This window comes from Balaenoptera acutorostrata, chromosome 7, assembly GCF_949987535.1.
Source record: "Balaenoptera acutorostrata chromosome 7, mBalAcu1.1, whole genome shotgun sequence".
NCBI lineage: Eukaryota > Metazoa > Chordata > Mammalia > Artiodactyla > Balaenopteridae > Balaenoptera > Balaenoptera acutorostrata.
This window is the reverse complement of record NC_080070.1, coordinates 3,962,371-3,977,906: the sequence shown is the minus strand read 5'-3', so window position 1 is coordinate 3,977,906 and position 15,536 is coordinate 3,962,371. Positions and strand designations below refer to the sequence as shown.

General features: G+C 41.8%; 1 protein-coding gene across 1 annotated transcript in view; it reads left to right on the top strand.

Moving 5' to 3' along the window:
• The window catches only part of DPP6 (dipeptidyl peptidase like 6), a 977,175-nt gene that overhangs the window by 134,400 nt on the left and 827,239 nt on the right, over nucleotides 1-15,536 (top strand). The window lies entirely within an intron of this gene.

Here is a 15,536-nt window from a genome sequence, read left to right as displayed (position 1 = left end):
GGGGAAAATGTTGCCTTTCACTAAAACTGGAGCAGTGTGGACCATGTTTACACCCTTTAGCCAAACCTTTCATCCTGCAATGCCATTTTATCCCTGCAGCAATCTCCCCATCAACTGTCGCAATGAATGATCCCAAGCCCTGCGCGGGTATGAACGAGGCTCCCTTTTCTTACAATAAAGGCTTCGGGCTCCTTATCACTTTAAAGGTTTCAATTCTCTTGCCCACCCATTTTTTTCAGATGTAAGTTGTGACACACTTGAAGGCCGCGAAATGACTTTAGTGGGTCCTGATCAGCTTTTTTAAGCAATAAAAAACAATACCCTGTGCATCGTAGCTAGTAGAATGAACTATTAAATTGTGGAATTTGGTGTATTACATATGGACTTAGTGTATGTTTACTGTGTTGCTATGTAAAATCTCTCTCCTAATAGACTGTAGTCACAAAAGTTTGATAAGCTCGGAACCCCCTTTTTTGACCTTGGAAAAGAAGAGGAATGCTAAGCAGGAAAGGATTGACTTTGTAGGCCTGGGTTGTTCAAACGCTCTACATTCCCTGGAAAGCCCTGTCTTCAGGGCCGGCCCTTGGCCGCTCCTGGAAAGTTAGCTCCCAGCCCTTGGAACATTCTGCCCCTGCCCCATGAGTGTTGTCACAGGCCTGAGGCCTTGGGCCACTTAGTACCGGTTTGACCAGATAGTTTGTCCTAAATGTGATTTAGGGTTAAGCCTGATTTTGCTCTGAGGTAGTCTGAGTGGCCGAGGTCAGTTATGTGGGTGCTACGTGACCAACCCCTAATAAAAGCCCTGGGCACTAAGCCTCGGGGGAACTTTCTTGGTTAGTAACATGGTTTCTGGGGAATGAAGTATGTCCGCGAGATTCCCCTAGCAAAGAACACCAGGGACCTTACAACTCATTCCCGCCGGATTTAGCCTCATGTACCTTTTCCTTTTCCTGATTTTAATCTGTATCCTTTTGCTGTAATAACTCATAACTGAGTATAACAGTTTTTGTGAGTCCTCTGATTCCTAGTGAATCATTGAGCCTTGGGGTGGTCTGGGGACCCCTGACCTGGATGCAGGCATAGGACTGAACCAAGTCTGAGCCTGGACCACGGCTAGACCATGGGCTTTCGGGCTCCCATGGAGGGGCCGCAGCAAATGACCCCTTCAGTGATAAGGAGGTGGGAAGGCATTACCTTTTCTCCATTTGTGACAGCAGTGGTTCCCGGACACCACTTGTTTAGGTGTCATTGGGTGGGTTTCACTGGGTGAGAGCAATAGCGTGGGAATATTTTACCCCTTTCTCAGTCTCCATGGAGGGCATGAACCTGGTGCAAATAAACACCAGGGCTTATCATGAACTTTATCTCCAAAAGTAATGCTAGCTTTTCTGAGATCTTTCATTTGGGCCTATTCTGTTCATCAAGTAATGACCTCAGTGATATGTAATTTTTAAAATTATATTTAATTATGGTATATTGCAGACCAACGATCTGTCTCTTTGGAGTCCACGTGAATTAAAATCAGGGTAAAATTAGAATCCAAGGCACAAAAAGAAAGTTTATCAATGGAAGCTTCATTCTCCAATTCTTATTCAGGCTTATTCTTGTGTTTCCCTGTTGTGTCGGGGAAAATAACCCAGAGAGATTCGTAGTAAAAGCTTTGAAATCTAATTATTATGAGGGAGTTCCAAAGGAAATTAAACATAGCATGATTACTTTTAAAAAAATATAAATGTAATAGAGCATCTTAGCAAATAATCCTGCCCATACAGCTAGCTCATTTCCCATCAGGAGGTAGAAAAGAATATTTGAGAACTCTTATTAACGAATAATAGTGTCTGAATTTTTATGACACTGTTACTTTCTCTAAACGTTTTCTTGCATCGACTTACTTGATTCTCCCAGGTTTTACTAGTCATCGCAATCACTTTCACACAATACGTAGTTGGAGAACTGCTGCTTGACCTCATCTACTGCATTCTAATAGCCCTGGGTTTTTGGTGAAAGGTCCCGGCTGAGACAGGCCTGAGAGGAGGAAGACGAGGGGGCAGCGGGTGGTCAAGACTGGGTCCCCCCCGCCCTGCTCCTGCATTGACCAGAGTAGCCAGAAGATTCCATAATGTCAGTGTGGGAGACCATGGGCTGTGGCGGAGGGAGACCTGAGATGGACGTTGCTGGACCTCAGTTCTCCATGGGAGAGTCTCTCCTGCTCTCAAACAGCTCTGGCGTTTCTGCTTCTCACTGGACTTTCCAGAATCTTCCATGCCAATGGGAAGTTTCTCCTCTTCTACATGCCATGCTACGTGCCCTAGCCTTTGATCAATTATTTTGACTCTTGCGATAGCACCATCAGAAGAGTCAAAGCCTCGCTGTGAGTGTCCACATGCTCTGTTCTTTCTTGGCCGTAACTCTTGTCCATTACCCGCTTCCCTCCTCTAAGTTTACTTTTGAATCTGAACGAGTGTCTCTCCATCCTGCACTCTGACAAGGCCTAAATCTCAATATTTGGTCCCATGGGTCCCTTTTTATCCGTTCTTCACCCTTCATTAAATTTCTTTCCCAGCACACCCTTCCTTTTGGAAAGTTATATACTTTTTAAAAATTAAAGTATAGTTGATTTCCAGTGTTTGAAGTGTTCAGCAAAGTAATTCAGTTCTGCATATATATATGTTCTTTTTCAGATTCTTTTCCATTATAGGTTATTACAAGATATTGAATATAGTCCCCGTGCTATACAGTAGGTCCTTGTTGTTTATCTGTTTTATATACAGTAGTGTGTTTCTGTTAATCCCAAACTCCTAATTTATCCTTCATCCCCCTTTCCCCTTTGGTAACCGTAAGTCTATTTTCTATGTCTGTGAGTCTGTTTCAGAAAGCTGTATCCTTTTAAATGATCTTGTCCCTTCATCATTTCTTCAGGGCACAAGGGATTTTATACTTATGATCTTTCACGTTCCCGACCACGTACCTTTCAATTTGAGGACACATAACTCCTGTATTTCATTTATTAAACGCAAATCCCATCCACGTTGACAATATTTTCTTCTCATCAGTGTCAAGACTCTCAGGCTCCTCTTTCCTATCCCACTCTGCCTCCTGATCAGAGGTTCCATCGGGTCTCTGTTTTCACCAGACTCCATGGACCACACTTCTCAGCCCCCTGTGCTCTGTGCCACGTAAACTTGTGTTTCTGATTCACCTGTGCTCCGCTTTCCCGCAGCATGATTTAACCCTTGGAGGGCTCCCACCTTTTCTAGTCCCTCTGTGTCTGGCCCTTTCCTCTAGTCTGTCTGTGCAGTTTCTCAGATCGCCATGCTCCCCACCCCGACCTCCCTCCCCTGTGGTCCCAGGCGAACCCAGACTCTGCACTCAGGGCTCCTCCTATTTTCCCTCCCCACTGGTTCCCCCCAGCCCTGGGGAGATGGCCTTTTCCTTCTTTCATCAGGATGCTGAATTCCTCTTCATCCCTCTCCTCTGCCAGAGCTCCCATTCTCAGCCTCCTTTTTCCCTCTTGCTCTAGGAAATGTGTCCGCATCTCTTGAACTGAAAATGCAGCCGGACCCTTTCTCCCCACATCCACCCTGGACCCCGGGCCAAGGGGAGCCTCTGCCTGGCGTTTCCCACTCTCGGCCACATGGAGCCGTTGATTTTGCCGAGTGGGGCGGGGCTATGCGATCACAGATAGCATTGCGCCTCCTTCCCCGCGCCTGGGGCTCCCGCGCTGTGCCCACGTGCCCTCGCATCCTGGGCCCCTGGGTCAGCCGGGACACTTGTTTGTTTGTAATTTGTTGAGTTGAGAAGCTCCCAGTACGTCAAGGTCATATCATTCTCTCTGGAAGAAATTAATTTCACCACAGTTCTCCCCCAAACCTCGTTCACTGAAATTCTTTTTTTTAATTGAAGTATAGTTGATTTGCAATGTTGTGTTAATTTTTGCTGTACAGCGAAGTGATTCAGTTACACATATATGTACATTCTTTTTTATATTCTTTTCCATTAGGGTTTATTCCAGGACATTGAGTATAGTTCCCTGTGCTCTACAGTAGGATCTTGTTGTCTATCCATCCTATAGATAATAGTTTGCATCTGCTAATCCCAACCTCACGCTCCATCCTTCCCCCACCCCCTTCCTTGCTGGCAACCACAAATCTGTTCTCTATGTCCGTGGGTCTGTTTCTGTTTTGTAGATAAATTCATTTGGATTCCCTGAAAGTCTCCACACACTAATTTTGGTGCCTCAACAAGGTCCCACTCCATCCCTTGAGCCATCCTACCCCTGAGTGGATGGGGCGTCTCTCCTCCTGGCCCTCCAGAGCTTCCGGCTCTTCTGCAAGTGACGCTCTTTCTCCAGAGTAACTCCAGCGGTTCTGCTCTGTGACGGGCACGTCAAACCCCTCATTTCCTGGGGTTAGAATATATATATGTTACCCCACCAAGTATATATACATATGCACCTCCATGTATATTTCCCCCTGCGCTCACCTCAGTAGAACTCGCCAGCAGGTGAATGTTCTGTAGAGGCTCCTCAGGACAAACCTCGCCTCCCACGAAAGCTGCAGTGACTCTTCTTCCTGCCTCTGGACCCTCTCCTGAGGAAGGAGACGAGGGAGGCAGGCTCAGCTGCTCTGCGTCTCTGAGCCCCTCTTTCTCTCTGTCCCCTCCGTCCTGCACTCTCTCCCCTCTCTTCCTTTGTAGACTCTCTCATCCATCCACCGACTTGACCACCAAGGAGAACGAAGGCTGGAATCCAGCATCCCCAGCAAACACCCCTGCAGTGGCCTTGTGGAGGCACTTTTCCTCCTTCTCAGCCTCTGAGCACAGCTTCTGCCCCACCCTCCCATCCCCCACCTGCATGCACACACATACACACACGCATACCACCCATGCACACACATACGTACACATACACACACGCATACCTCCACGTGCATGCGTACACACGCACACACCCCCACAGACACACCACCTCTACCCCCGAGCCCCACCCGGCCCCGAAGCCTGGTGTGTTGGGGGGAGCGTCTGGTTCTGGGGAGAGTTTTCAGGGTGCACCGTTGTGCCCGTGCTAACCTAGGAGTTTATCTCTAAAATACTCCAAATACCGATTTTCTGCCACATTTTTCAAGTCAGATTTAAGTGAGAGGCATGGCCATTTTTATTTGACTCCATGCCCATTGCCTCCTCGGGACAGTTCGTCAGGATTAGCAATGGTCTGTATCAAAAAATAGCAATTTTGGCCTCATGGCTCTGGCTCTTTCTCAGCCCCTCAGCCAGTTCTTCTGAAATGTTATTGACATCTTCCCCACCAAATCAACCAAAATGTCAGAAATCGCTCACTTTGTTTCCTTCATACACACGGAGACCTGAGAGGCAAGACGTGACGCTGAGCCTTCTGTGGGGCGGTGGGGGCATCCGGGTGCATCAGGGGACCCGAGCCTGTCCTGGCTATTTAGGTCATGATGCTGATGCTGAGGGGTCCCTCTCAGGATGGTGCAGGGGTACACACTTTGGGGATACACCCCAGCAAGACCTGGGACGGTGCCAACATTTCAAAAGATGTTTCCCTTGCTCAGAGGTTCTGGAAGCGCACGGGGCGGATGGGGAATCTCAGCCTCCACACTCACTGCCTCGTAGACCTTGGCCTCGCTTCTTCATGGTGTCCAGGCTCCATTCTCAGAGTCCCCTCTGGGTCTGGTCCTCTCTTCCCAGGACGCTGCTTTGCCTGGATGCCTGCGGAATTCTCTGCTTGAACATCGGGATTTCCCCTCTGCACCTCTCCCTGGAAACTCCCCTCCAGAAGTCCACGGCGACCGTCCACCCCCAGCCCCGTCTGCTAACCGTGTCCCAGCTCTGAGACATTTCAGAGGATCTCAGTGTCCCCAAGCTGTTTATACACAAGCAACGTAGCTCAAGCCCCCTCCTGGGCCTCCCCAGGGGTCTGAGGCTGTCCACTGGAAGCCATCACCTGCCAGCCTCGGCGGCACTCTTGCTGGCCATCACCTCTCCCTCCCGTCCTCTCTGCCCTCAGACTGAACCCAGTTCCTTCCTTGTCACCCCCAAGGCACCACCAGCTCAAGGACAATGTGTGTGTTAGGTTTCACCAACTAAAACTTTCGAGATTTTTGACAGGAAAATCCTAACGAGAACCAGGCTTCTCTGTTCCTAAAGGTTCTTCCTCAGGCTCGGGAAACTTTCTCTTAAATCTTAGACCTAGACCTCTCCTTCTCAACTTAGACTCTAAAACAAGACTTCTTACCATTGGTCCAGGGGTCCATGAACTTGGATGAAAGAAAAGGTCATGATTATTTTTACCAGTGTCTGACTAAAACAGAGCTTCCTTCCAATATGTCTGTTGACAGAAAAACTACAGTTTTGTCAGTACCTGTGACCAATAGAAGTCATGGGTATTTTCATATCACAACGACAGCTGAAAGTATCTCAAAATATATAGTTTACTCTCACCATTAATTGAAATGATAGTCACTTCATCACTGCCCCTGATTCCAGTGGTGGAACGGCTGGAAGAAGGACCTCGGTCTTTGTCTTCTTTGAAGAAAGAATTCAGCAAAGAGACCAAGGTTATGAAATAGAGATAGTGTTTATTAGAAGCAAAGTACGTGTGGAAGAGCACACGGGTGAGCTTGGAGTGAGTTGTGCACAATAGGGGCGGCTTAGGTTGATTATATGGGGGCAGTTTTCCGGGTTGCCTCTGGCCAGTCATCTCGAAGTGTCAGCAGGAGACTGGTTGGAGGTGCTCAGCCGGGGGCCATCTCTCTCCTGCCTCACCCCTGCTTCCTGGACTCTGGGACCGTGGGCAGACCCCCCAGACAGCAGCCCTGGTCAGGCTCAGAACTTCTAGGCCCAGAGACCTTTCAGCCACAAAACTTCCAGCAGCTGCCTTCATGGTGGCATTTAACTCAAAAGCCTTTGGAGAACCTAGTGTTTCTGGAGTCCAGAATATGTTTTCCGTATGAAGCAAGTTATAAAAACTTTCATCCTATTTCTAATCATGTCTTTTTTTGCAAAACAGCAGTTCCATTGCTATGATCATCAAAACAAAAAAGTCAGAATTGTATATCCAACCTGATGGGGATGTTTCCTTGTCAGAGACATCCACAGTTAAATGTTATTAATTTATCTCAGCCCAAACCGCCATTGCACTAATGCGTCATTACAAACAAAAATTTACTTTAACTGCCTACGTTTTAAAGGTATTATATTGTGAATCATTAATAAATAAGTATAAATACATTGTATTTTTTGTATTTTTAAAACTATATCTCCGGACTTCCCTGGCAGTCCAGTGGTTAGGACTCCACACTTTCACTGCTGTGGGCCTGGGTTCGATTCCCGGTCGGGGAACAAAGATCCCGCAAGCCTCAAGGCATGGCCAAAAAAAAAAAAAAAAAAACACCAAACCAAAACAAAAAACCCCCCCAAAACCCTGTATCTCCAAATAATGGGTTTTCTTTATAATTTGATGTATTTTATTTTATGAATTTAAATATAAGATTCTGAGAAAAGAAGCCTAGGCTTTGCCAGATTGTCGTAGGGGTCACTTTTTTGTCTCATTTATGTCTAAAGAGACAAAAAGAACTAGAATCTCTGTGGTAAAGAGGCCTTTTCCTTATCTTCTCTGTTCACATAATTTTAGAGCCTCCATCCTTTTTGTCTTCAAAATTTATCTACACCCTCTTCCCAAATGGTTACTTCGTTGTGTGGAAAAATTAACTCTTCTTTGCCTTGTGCACTGCTGTATCTCTGACGCTGTCCTAGGGTAACCAGTAATACTGCTAATCACAGCTAACTGGAGAGGGTTCCTGTGTGGGAAGCCATTTCCCTGGATTATCTCCCGAAGTTAGTAAATCACTCGCCCGAGACCCTGTAAGTGAGGGAGATAGAATCTGAATCTAGGGATTCTGGCCCTCGGACTCCAAGGAGTTTGATCTTAACTACTGTATTATATGCTATGGACTCATTCAAATAACTTTCAAAATAAATACATACAACATAGTTGTCTTCCTTCTGCTTTGTCCCTAGAATATCTACAAATCTGCAGTGAAGAAAAAAGAAAACGTTTGTTTTCTCTCTCTGTCTCTCTTTTCTCTTTCTCTCTCTTTTTTCTTTTCTTTTCTTTTTTATCCCTCTGCAATGGGATTTGACTCTGCAGAGAAGTCTCTTGCATTCTGAGGCTGTTTCCTTGTCTCCGAACAAAGAAGGTCAAGCTGAGTCATCTCCAAAGCCCCTCCAGCATCCTCATTCCTATTTAAGTTCAGTGTGAAAAAGGACTCCTGACTGTGCTGGCCTCACAGCTGGTTGAGGAGTGATGGTTCTTTATATTGACCACAGGGTCAGAGGGTTTCCTGCGAGGCTCTAAATCTTTCCCATGAAGAGGTGACTTTGTAGCTACAGCTGCTTCATCTCCATGTGCCTTTGGTGCGGTTGTATTTGTCACCTTGAGTGATTCCACAGCTAAACCAGCAGTTGCCCATAGTTCTTTGTTGATTAATTTTCTAGAAAAAAAAAAAAGATACCATTCATGATCATAGTTCTTTTTGGAAACCAACAGGATCTTAACATATATCCTACATCCTGGTTCACAATGCCTCTTTTTACTTGGTGCCCATTCCTGTGCAAACAAGAACAAGCAATGTTTATTACAAATGGCTGCTTTTTCAATTTACTTTAGTATGATATGATTTCTAGACCTCTTTGCAATTTGAATGTAACTGATTAATTAGATTTCATTTATATGCATCAAACAGCGCAGTTTTTTCTTTTTTTATTGAAGTATAGTTAATTTACAATGTTGTGTTAGTTTCAAGTGTACAGTAAAGTGATTTGGTCATATATATATATATATATATATATATATATATATATATATATATTCTTTTTCATTATAGGTTATTACAAGATATTGAGTATAGTTCCCTGTGCTATACACTAGGTCCTTACTGTTTACCTATTTTATATACTGTAGGGTGTATCTGTTAATCCTAAACTCCTAACTTACCCCTACCCCCCACTATCCCCTTTGGTAACCATAAGTTTGTTTTCTATGTCTGTGAGTATTTGTTTGGTAAATAAGTTCATTTGTATCATTTTTTTAGAGTCCACATATAAGTGATATCATATGATATTTGTCTTTCTCTGTCTGAAAACAGCACATGTTCATAAAGACCGCTAGTGGACTGTTTCTGCCATGGTGATATTGGTAGAAAGGTCACTGAGATGATTACAACGAATGACGTGAATTCTCCAATTGTAGTAATAGTGTTTACAGCTGTACCAAAATGTGACTTAGTAAGTGTAGGGCCAGCTAAATCCACCACTTTTTTCTGTATAACTCTTGTCAAGCTAAATTTGTTCCTTCCCAGAAACTATACAGTCTGTTATTTTATCTAACAACAGAGATGTACCTGCTCAGATCCTTTCAAAGCAAGAAAGGTGTTTCTGTTTCTGATAGTATATTTTATAAAGTTTACAGCATGAAAGAACCTTAAGAATGCCCTTGTTCCAACCCTGTGAATTTATAGATGAGACAACTGAGATTCAGGGAAAGACATGAGACTTGTCTAAGGTCATACAGGTGAGGAAGTGAAGCATATACCACATTTATTGCTCCAGACCCCACTGTGCCTTTATGCCACCCCTGCATACCACTGCTGGTGCCGCGATGCCCTTCGCCAAGGCCAAGGTCCCCAGAAGCAAATGTATGGGTCTTCCTTCCCCCCTTTTATTCTCCCTCCTTCCTTCCTTCCTTCTGTGTGTGTGTGTGTGTGTGTGTGTGTGTGTGTGTGTGTGTGTGTATGTGTGGCTATTGAGATCAGTGGTTCCTCTTCTGTGCTGCTTTTGACTTAAGACACAATTTTTTTTGGAGCTCGACATGCGTTGCTCAGCAATCCAACACTTCCCTTCCCTTTTTATTAGTACAGATTACTAATCCATTCTTACAGCAATCATCAGTACACATAATGCCATCATCAAATGATCTAAAGGTGTGAAACCAGCCAAGGACAAATAAGTTATCCTGGCAAGTGCCTGGGCATTGTTTGCATCTCCCTTCACTAATCTTGGCACTGGCGGTTCACTTCAATTTCACTTTTGTTTTTTTTTCCTTTCCCTTCTATCGTCGACGTACTTGAAGGCTGCTTTTGTCTCATAAAGACTCAACCAGTAGAAAATTGAGAAGATTAATCCATCAGTTTATTTGGTCAGTTCTAAACACTGGTTGAATTCCAAGTCCCACACCCATCCAATTCAAATTGAGAGAACTGAACTTTTCTGAAGCTAAGACATATACAAAATGGCCAGAGTCCGCAGCTTCAACTTGACCTGTTTCTAGATCTTGGTTTCCTGCTAGAGCATCCGTCTCACCCAATCCCGAGACCCCTGGACCAGCAAACTCTTTGTGCTCTAATATATTCAACCTTAAGGGTATTTCCTGGGGTCTACATTTTGGGGGTACAGTCTATACCCTTCCTTTGTGGAGAAATCACTCACTAGCTCATTGCTAGGCTTCAGTGGACACTATACTCTTCTACACCACCTTAATGAGAGAGTGAAAAGACTCCATTAGAAAAGAATCATGGTGTGGTCAAGTAATGGGTTTACTTTAAGACTTGAAAGTAAATAAGTAAAGTGAATAAGGTACACTCTAGAATTCATCACCTTTCAGATATAGCAATGATACAAAAATACAATAATCACTTGGGCTTTCAATGTTAAATTATGTGAATCATTTCATTCATTACAGATCATGAACCAGTAACACAGGCCTGAATTGATGTCTCCCATACACTACTAATTTATTTTATTTCCTTTCTGCCCCTCATCAAAGTACAGAAAATATTTTGTTTTCCTTGCAGGAATTACTTGTGGTGCTGGTAGTAAAACCAGGGGATTGAGACATCCAGCTGCTGGTGTACAAATTCCATCTGTATGTACTGATATTCTAGCATTACACTTTTATCCAGAGAGGCATTTGTCAACGTCAACACACCTAGAAAGGCTATATGGAAGACGTAAAAGCATCAAGAAGCTCAAAATTATAGCACAGGCACAGACTGAATGTTTTTTAATCTTGTCTCATCCACAGATATCCACAAAGATTATTCCCATAGACCATTTTGGCACCATTTGCCCTTTTTTTACATCTTCAGTACCATGTATTTATTAGCTACATTGATGAAAATAGGAGAGCAACTCTCCTTGATGTTGGAGAACTTGGCAAACATAAAGTCTTTAAAAAATGAGTAGACTGTCTGATAAATATGAACCCATTGGCTGAACCACACAGTGAAAGGACAGTCATGGTACAGCACCAGGGAGACTGATGGAAAGTGCATGGATGTGTGTGTGTGTGTGTGTGTTAAAATAAACATCATATAAGAAGTTTACTTAATCCTTTTAATAATCCTCTGAAATAGCTGTTAAATCTCTACTTTCTCCAATGAAAAACTTGAAGGAACTGAGTTTCAAATGTATTGTCTACAGCAAGTTGGAGGCCCTGAGTTAGGGTTTTTTATCTGCCATTTGTGGAGTTATCCGGTGGTGGCTTCCGTTATTCATGGTCGGGTGAGATGTGGGAAGAGCACCAGCTCAGGTGGTGCACGTGCAGATCATCCCTGGGCATCATTTTTACCCCTCCTCAGGAAGCAGGGCTAGAAACAGAACAGACTTCCCTACATTGCAGGTATTCTACTCTTTCAAGCAAGGAGATATTTTTCCACCAGGAAATGGAATTTCTGTTTGTCACTTGCTATACTTCAGTGCCTGTGGAAGACCGATTATGTGTAGTGAGATGGCATGATGACAGGCGTGTGCCAACTTTGTACTCACGTTTGCACCACTCATCCATGATGTATGTTCCAATGAGGAGGTGATATTCCTTGGGATCTAGAACCCAACAGGCATGTTTTTGGTGCGCGTGCCTGGTCATCAGAAATCTCAGTAGAAATGATATTCCAAGGCAAAAGGAAGGCAAGAAACAATTGATTTGAGGTATCTTTCTTAGTCTTTCCAGGTCAAGGTTGATTTAGATCTGTGCATCCTAATGCAGGCATTTGGAAATCCCTAGGCTCAGTGAAGAATCATGTTATTGCAATATCAGGAGTAAGCTGTGTTTGAGCAGCTTTGGACTTCGTAGAAAGAAAGCCTTTCCAGACACCGGAGGGGAGAGAGGTAGTTGGCTGTGACCAACTTTGACCCTGGCAGATACCTTGGAGGAAAAATTTCAGTCTGTTTACATTCTGCAAACTCATTTTCCCTGCTAGTATTCTCAAGTGTTCACTGAGACAGAATCACTGTTTGAAACCAATAGCCAAAGTCTCCCAGGACCACACAGCAGGCTTATCCAAAGGCTCTGGCCTGGAACCGCATGTATTTTTCCAAGGTTCACAGGTAGCCCGTCAAGCAAATATTTATAGAGGTTTTTTTTTGTTTTGTTTTTTTAAGAATCACTGTTGCTATAATTAACAATAAACACTTAGTCCTTAAAAATGACTTCGTAGATGAATAGGTATGTGAATAACTAATTTAAGCATTTGACACCACTAGTATATATAAGAAAGCAATTAATTTCATAATGTAGAAATATTACATTGGCTTCTTATCAATGGTATTAATTCTATTTTGGATAGATAAACGAGACTGGGGAGATTTAATATCTGTTATAAGTGGCATCGTGCAATATTAGTTTCTCTAGAATACACTTTTATTAGCCTCTTAGAGATAAATTGCCATGCCACTAAAACAAAATCAAAATCTCAAATGAAAGCCCTTTCCCTCTTCACACTGTTCAGCCTCTTCTGGATGGAAGACTTGTTCATACATGAAGGCTACTAGGAGGCAAAGTGGCTGCCCAGCCCTGGGGCCCTGAGTGCATTTCCTTAATGAATTGTGCCAAAACCTGTCTTGATAACACATATACTCAGATGTTTTGCTTGATATATCAATTTAGCTTTCTCTATTTCCCTTGGGAATCTAAGATGTTAGAAGCCACCCCCGGAATACATATTGATACATTCAGGGAAAGAGTATATAAACTTGCTTCAATGGATCTTTGATATGATAGGCAACCCAGACTTGCCTACCATGATTTTTTTTTTCAGATTTTATTTTATTTTATTTTATTTTGATTACCAAAGCAAAGACATTGATAAAGCAAATACAATCTGCTATAATAAATACATCTGCAATAGATGCTAAATATCATTAAATTATTATATAATTTAGACAGTAAATATGGTCTGTTTTTGCTTCTTTCCAATAGAATACATTTGATCACTTTATTTCTTTTATACAGCAGGTTCTTATTAGTCATCAGTTTTATACACATCAGTGTATACATGTCAATCCCAATCGCCCAATTCATCCCACCACCACCCCTGCCCCCCACCGCTTTCCCCCCTTGGTGTCCATATGTTTGTTCTCTACATCTGTGTCTCAACTTCTGCCCTGCAAACCGGTTCATCTGTACCATTTTTCTAGGTTCCATATATATGCGTTAATATATGGTTTTTCTCTTTCTGACTTACTTCACTCTGTATGACAGTCTCTAGATCCATCCACATCTCAAGAAATGACCCAATTTCATTCCTTTTTATGGCTGAGTAATATTCCTTTGTATATATGTACCACATCTTCTTTATCCATTCATCTGTCGATGGGCATTTAGGTTGCTTCCATGACCTGGCTATTGTAAATAGTGCTGCAATGAACACTGGGGTGCATGTGTCTTTTTGAATTGTGGTTTTCTCAAGGTATATGCCCAGTAGTGGGATTGCTGGATCATATGGTAATTCTATTTTTAGTTTTTTAAGGAACCTCCATACTGTTCTCCATAGTGGCTGTATCAGTTTACATTCCCACCAACAGTGCAAGAGGGTTCCCTTTTCTCCACACCCTCTCCAGCATTTGTTGTTTGTAGATTTTCTGATGATGCCCATTCTAACTGGTGTGAGGTGATACCTCATTGTAGTTTTGATTTGCATTTCTCTAATAATTAGTGATGTTGAGCAGCTTTTCATGTGCTTCTTGGCCATCTGTATGTCTTCTTTGGAGAAATGTCTATTTAGGTCTTCTGCCCATTTTTGGATTGGGTTGTTTGTTTTTTTAATATTGAGTTGCATGAGCTGTTTATATATTTTGGAGATTAATCCTTTGTCCGTTGATTCATTTGCAAATATTTTCTCCCATTTTGAGGGTTGTCTTTTCGTCTTGTTTATGGTTTCCTTTGCTGTGCAAAAGATTTTAAGTTTCATTAGGTCCCATTTGTTTATTTTTGTTTTTATTTCCATTACTCTAGGAGATGGATCAAAAAAGATCTTTTTTTTTTTTTTTTTTTTTTTTTTTTCCACACACACACACTGTATTTTATTTTTACAAGAGATAGATAGACTGACACCAAGCATTGTACATGGATGACCACAACAAAAGCAACAATGATTGCAATTACCAAACATGAAACACACTTATACTATGTCATAACATTGACATTCAGTCCAGTAATCCTCCACTGTAACAGCTCCTTTACTTTGCAGTGAAAATTGATTTGTATATTCTTTTCCTCTGAGTCCTTGTGGGATTTTTTTTTTTTTAATTCAGACAGAAAGTCACAAAAATTATACTCATCCTCATCAGTTCACTCAGTCCCATGTAATTAATTTCTTTTTTTTCATCTTGATCTTTTGTTAGCACTTTTATGAGTTCATCAGTTTTTCATTAGAGTTCTGAAAATGCTTATTCATTCAGTTCAGCAGTACAGTCAGTTACCAGAAACCTGTACTTGTCAGAGTCTTTTCCATGAATTTCTTGAAGATGAAACTCTTTTATAGGAACATATTTGCAAAATCATCAGAGTACACCCAGAACTGTCTGTAAATGACAAAAGACTTAAAAATGACCATGGTTAAAGATTTGATGAAAGTTCATAATAATGCAGTTGACAAGAAAATTAGTTATTTCTGAGATATACATTTTAAAGTAATAACTAGGATTATTACTTATAACATTATACCAGAACATATAAGATTTTTAGACGTTTCCTGTAATGTCTGAAACATTTATATTAACATATTTCCATACATATTTCCATACAAATACAAATATAAGATTTTTAGAAATTTCATGTAATGTCTGAAACATTTATATTAACATATTTCCATACATATTTCCATACAAATACAAATATAAGATTTTTAGAAATTTCATGTAATGTCTGAAACATTTATATTAACATATTTCCATACATATTTCCATACAAATACAAATATAAGATTTTTAGAAATTTCATGTACTGTCTGAAACATTTATATTAACATATTTCCATACATATTTCCATACAAATACAAATATAAGATTTTTAGAAATTTCATGTAATGTCTGAAACATTTATATTAACATATTTCCATACAAATAACCCAATGAAAGTTTAGTATTAGTTGTTTTGTTTGTTTTTTTATACTGCAGGTTCTTATTAGGCATCAGTTTTATACACATCCGTGTATACATGTCAATCCCAATCGCCCAATTCA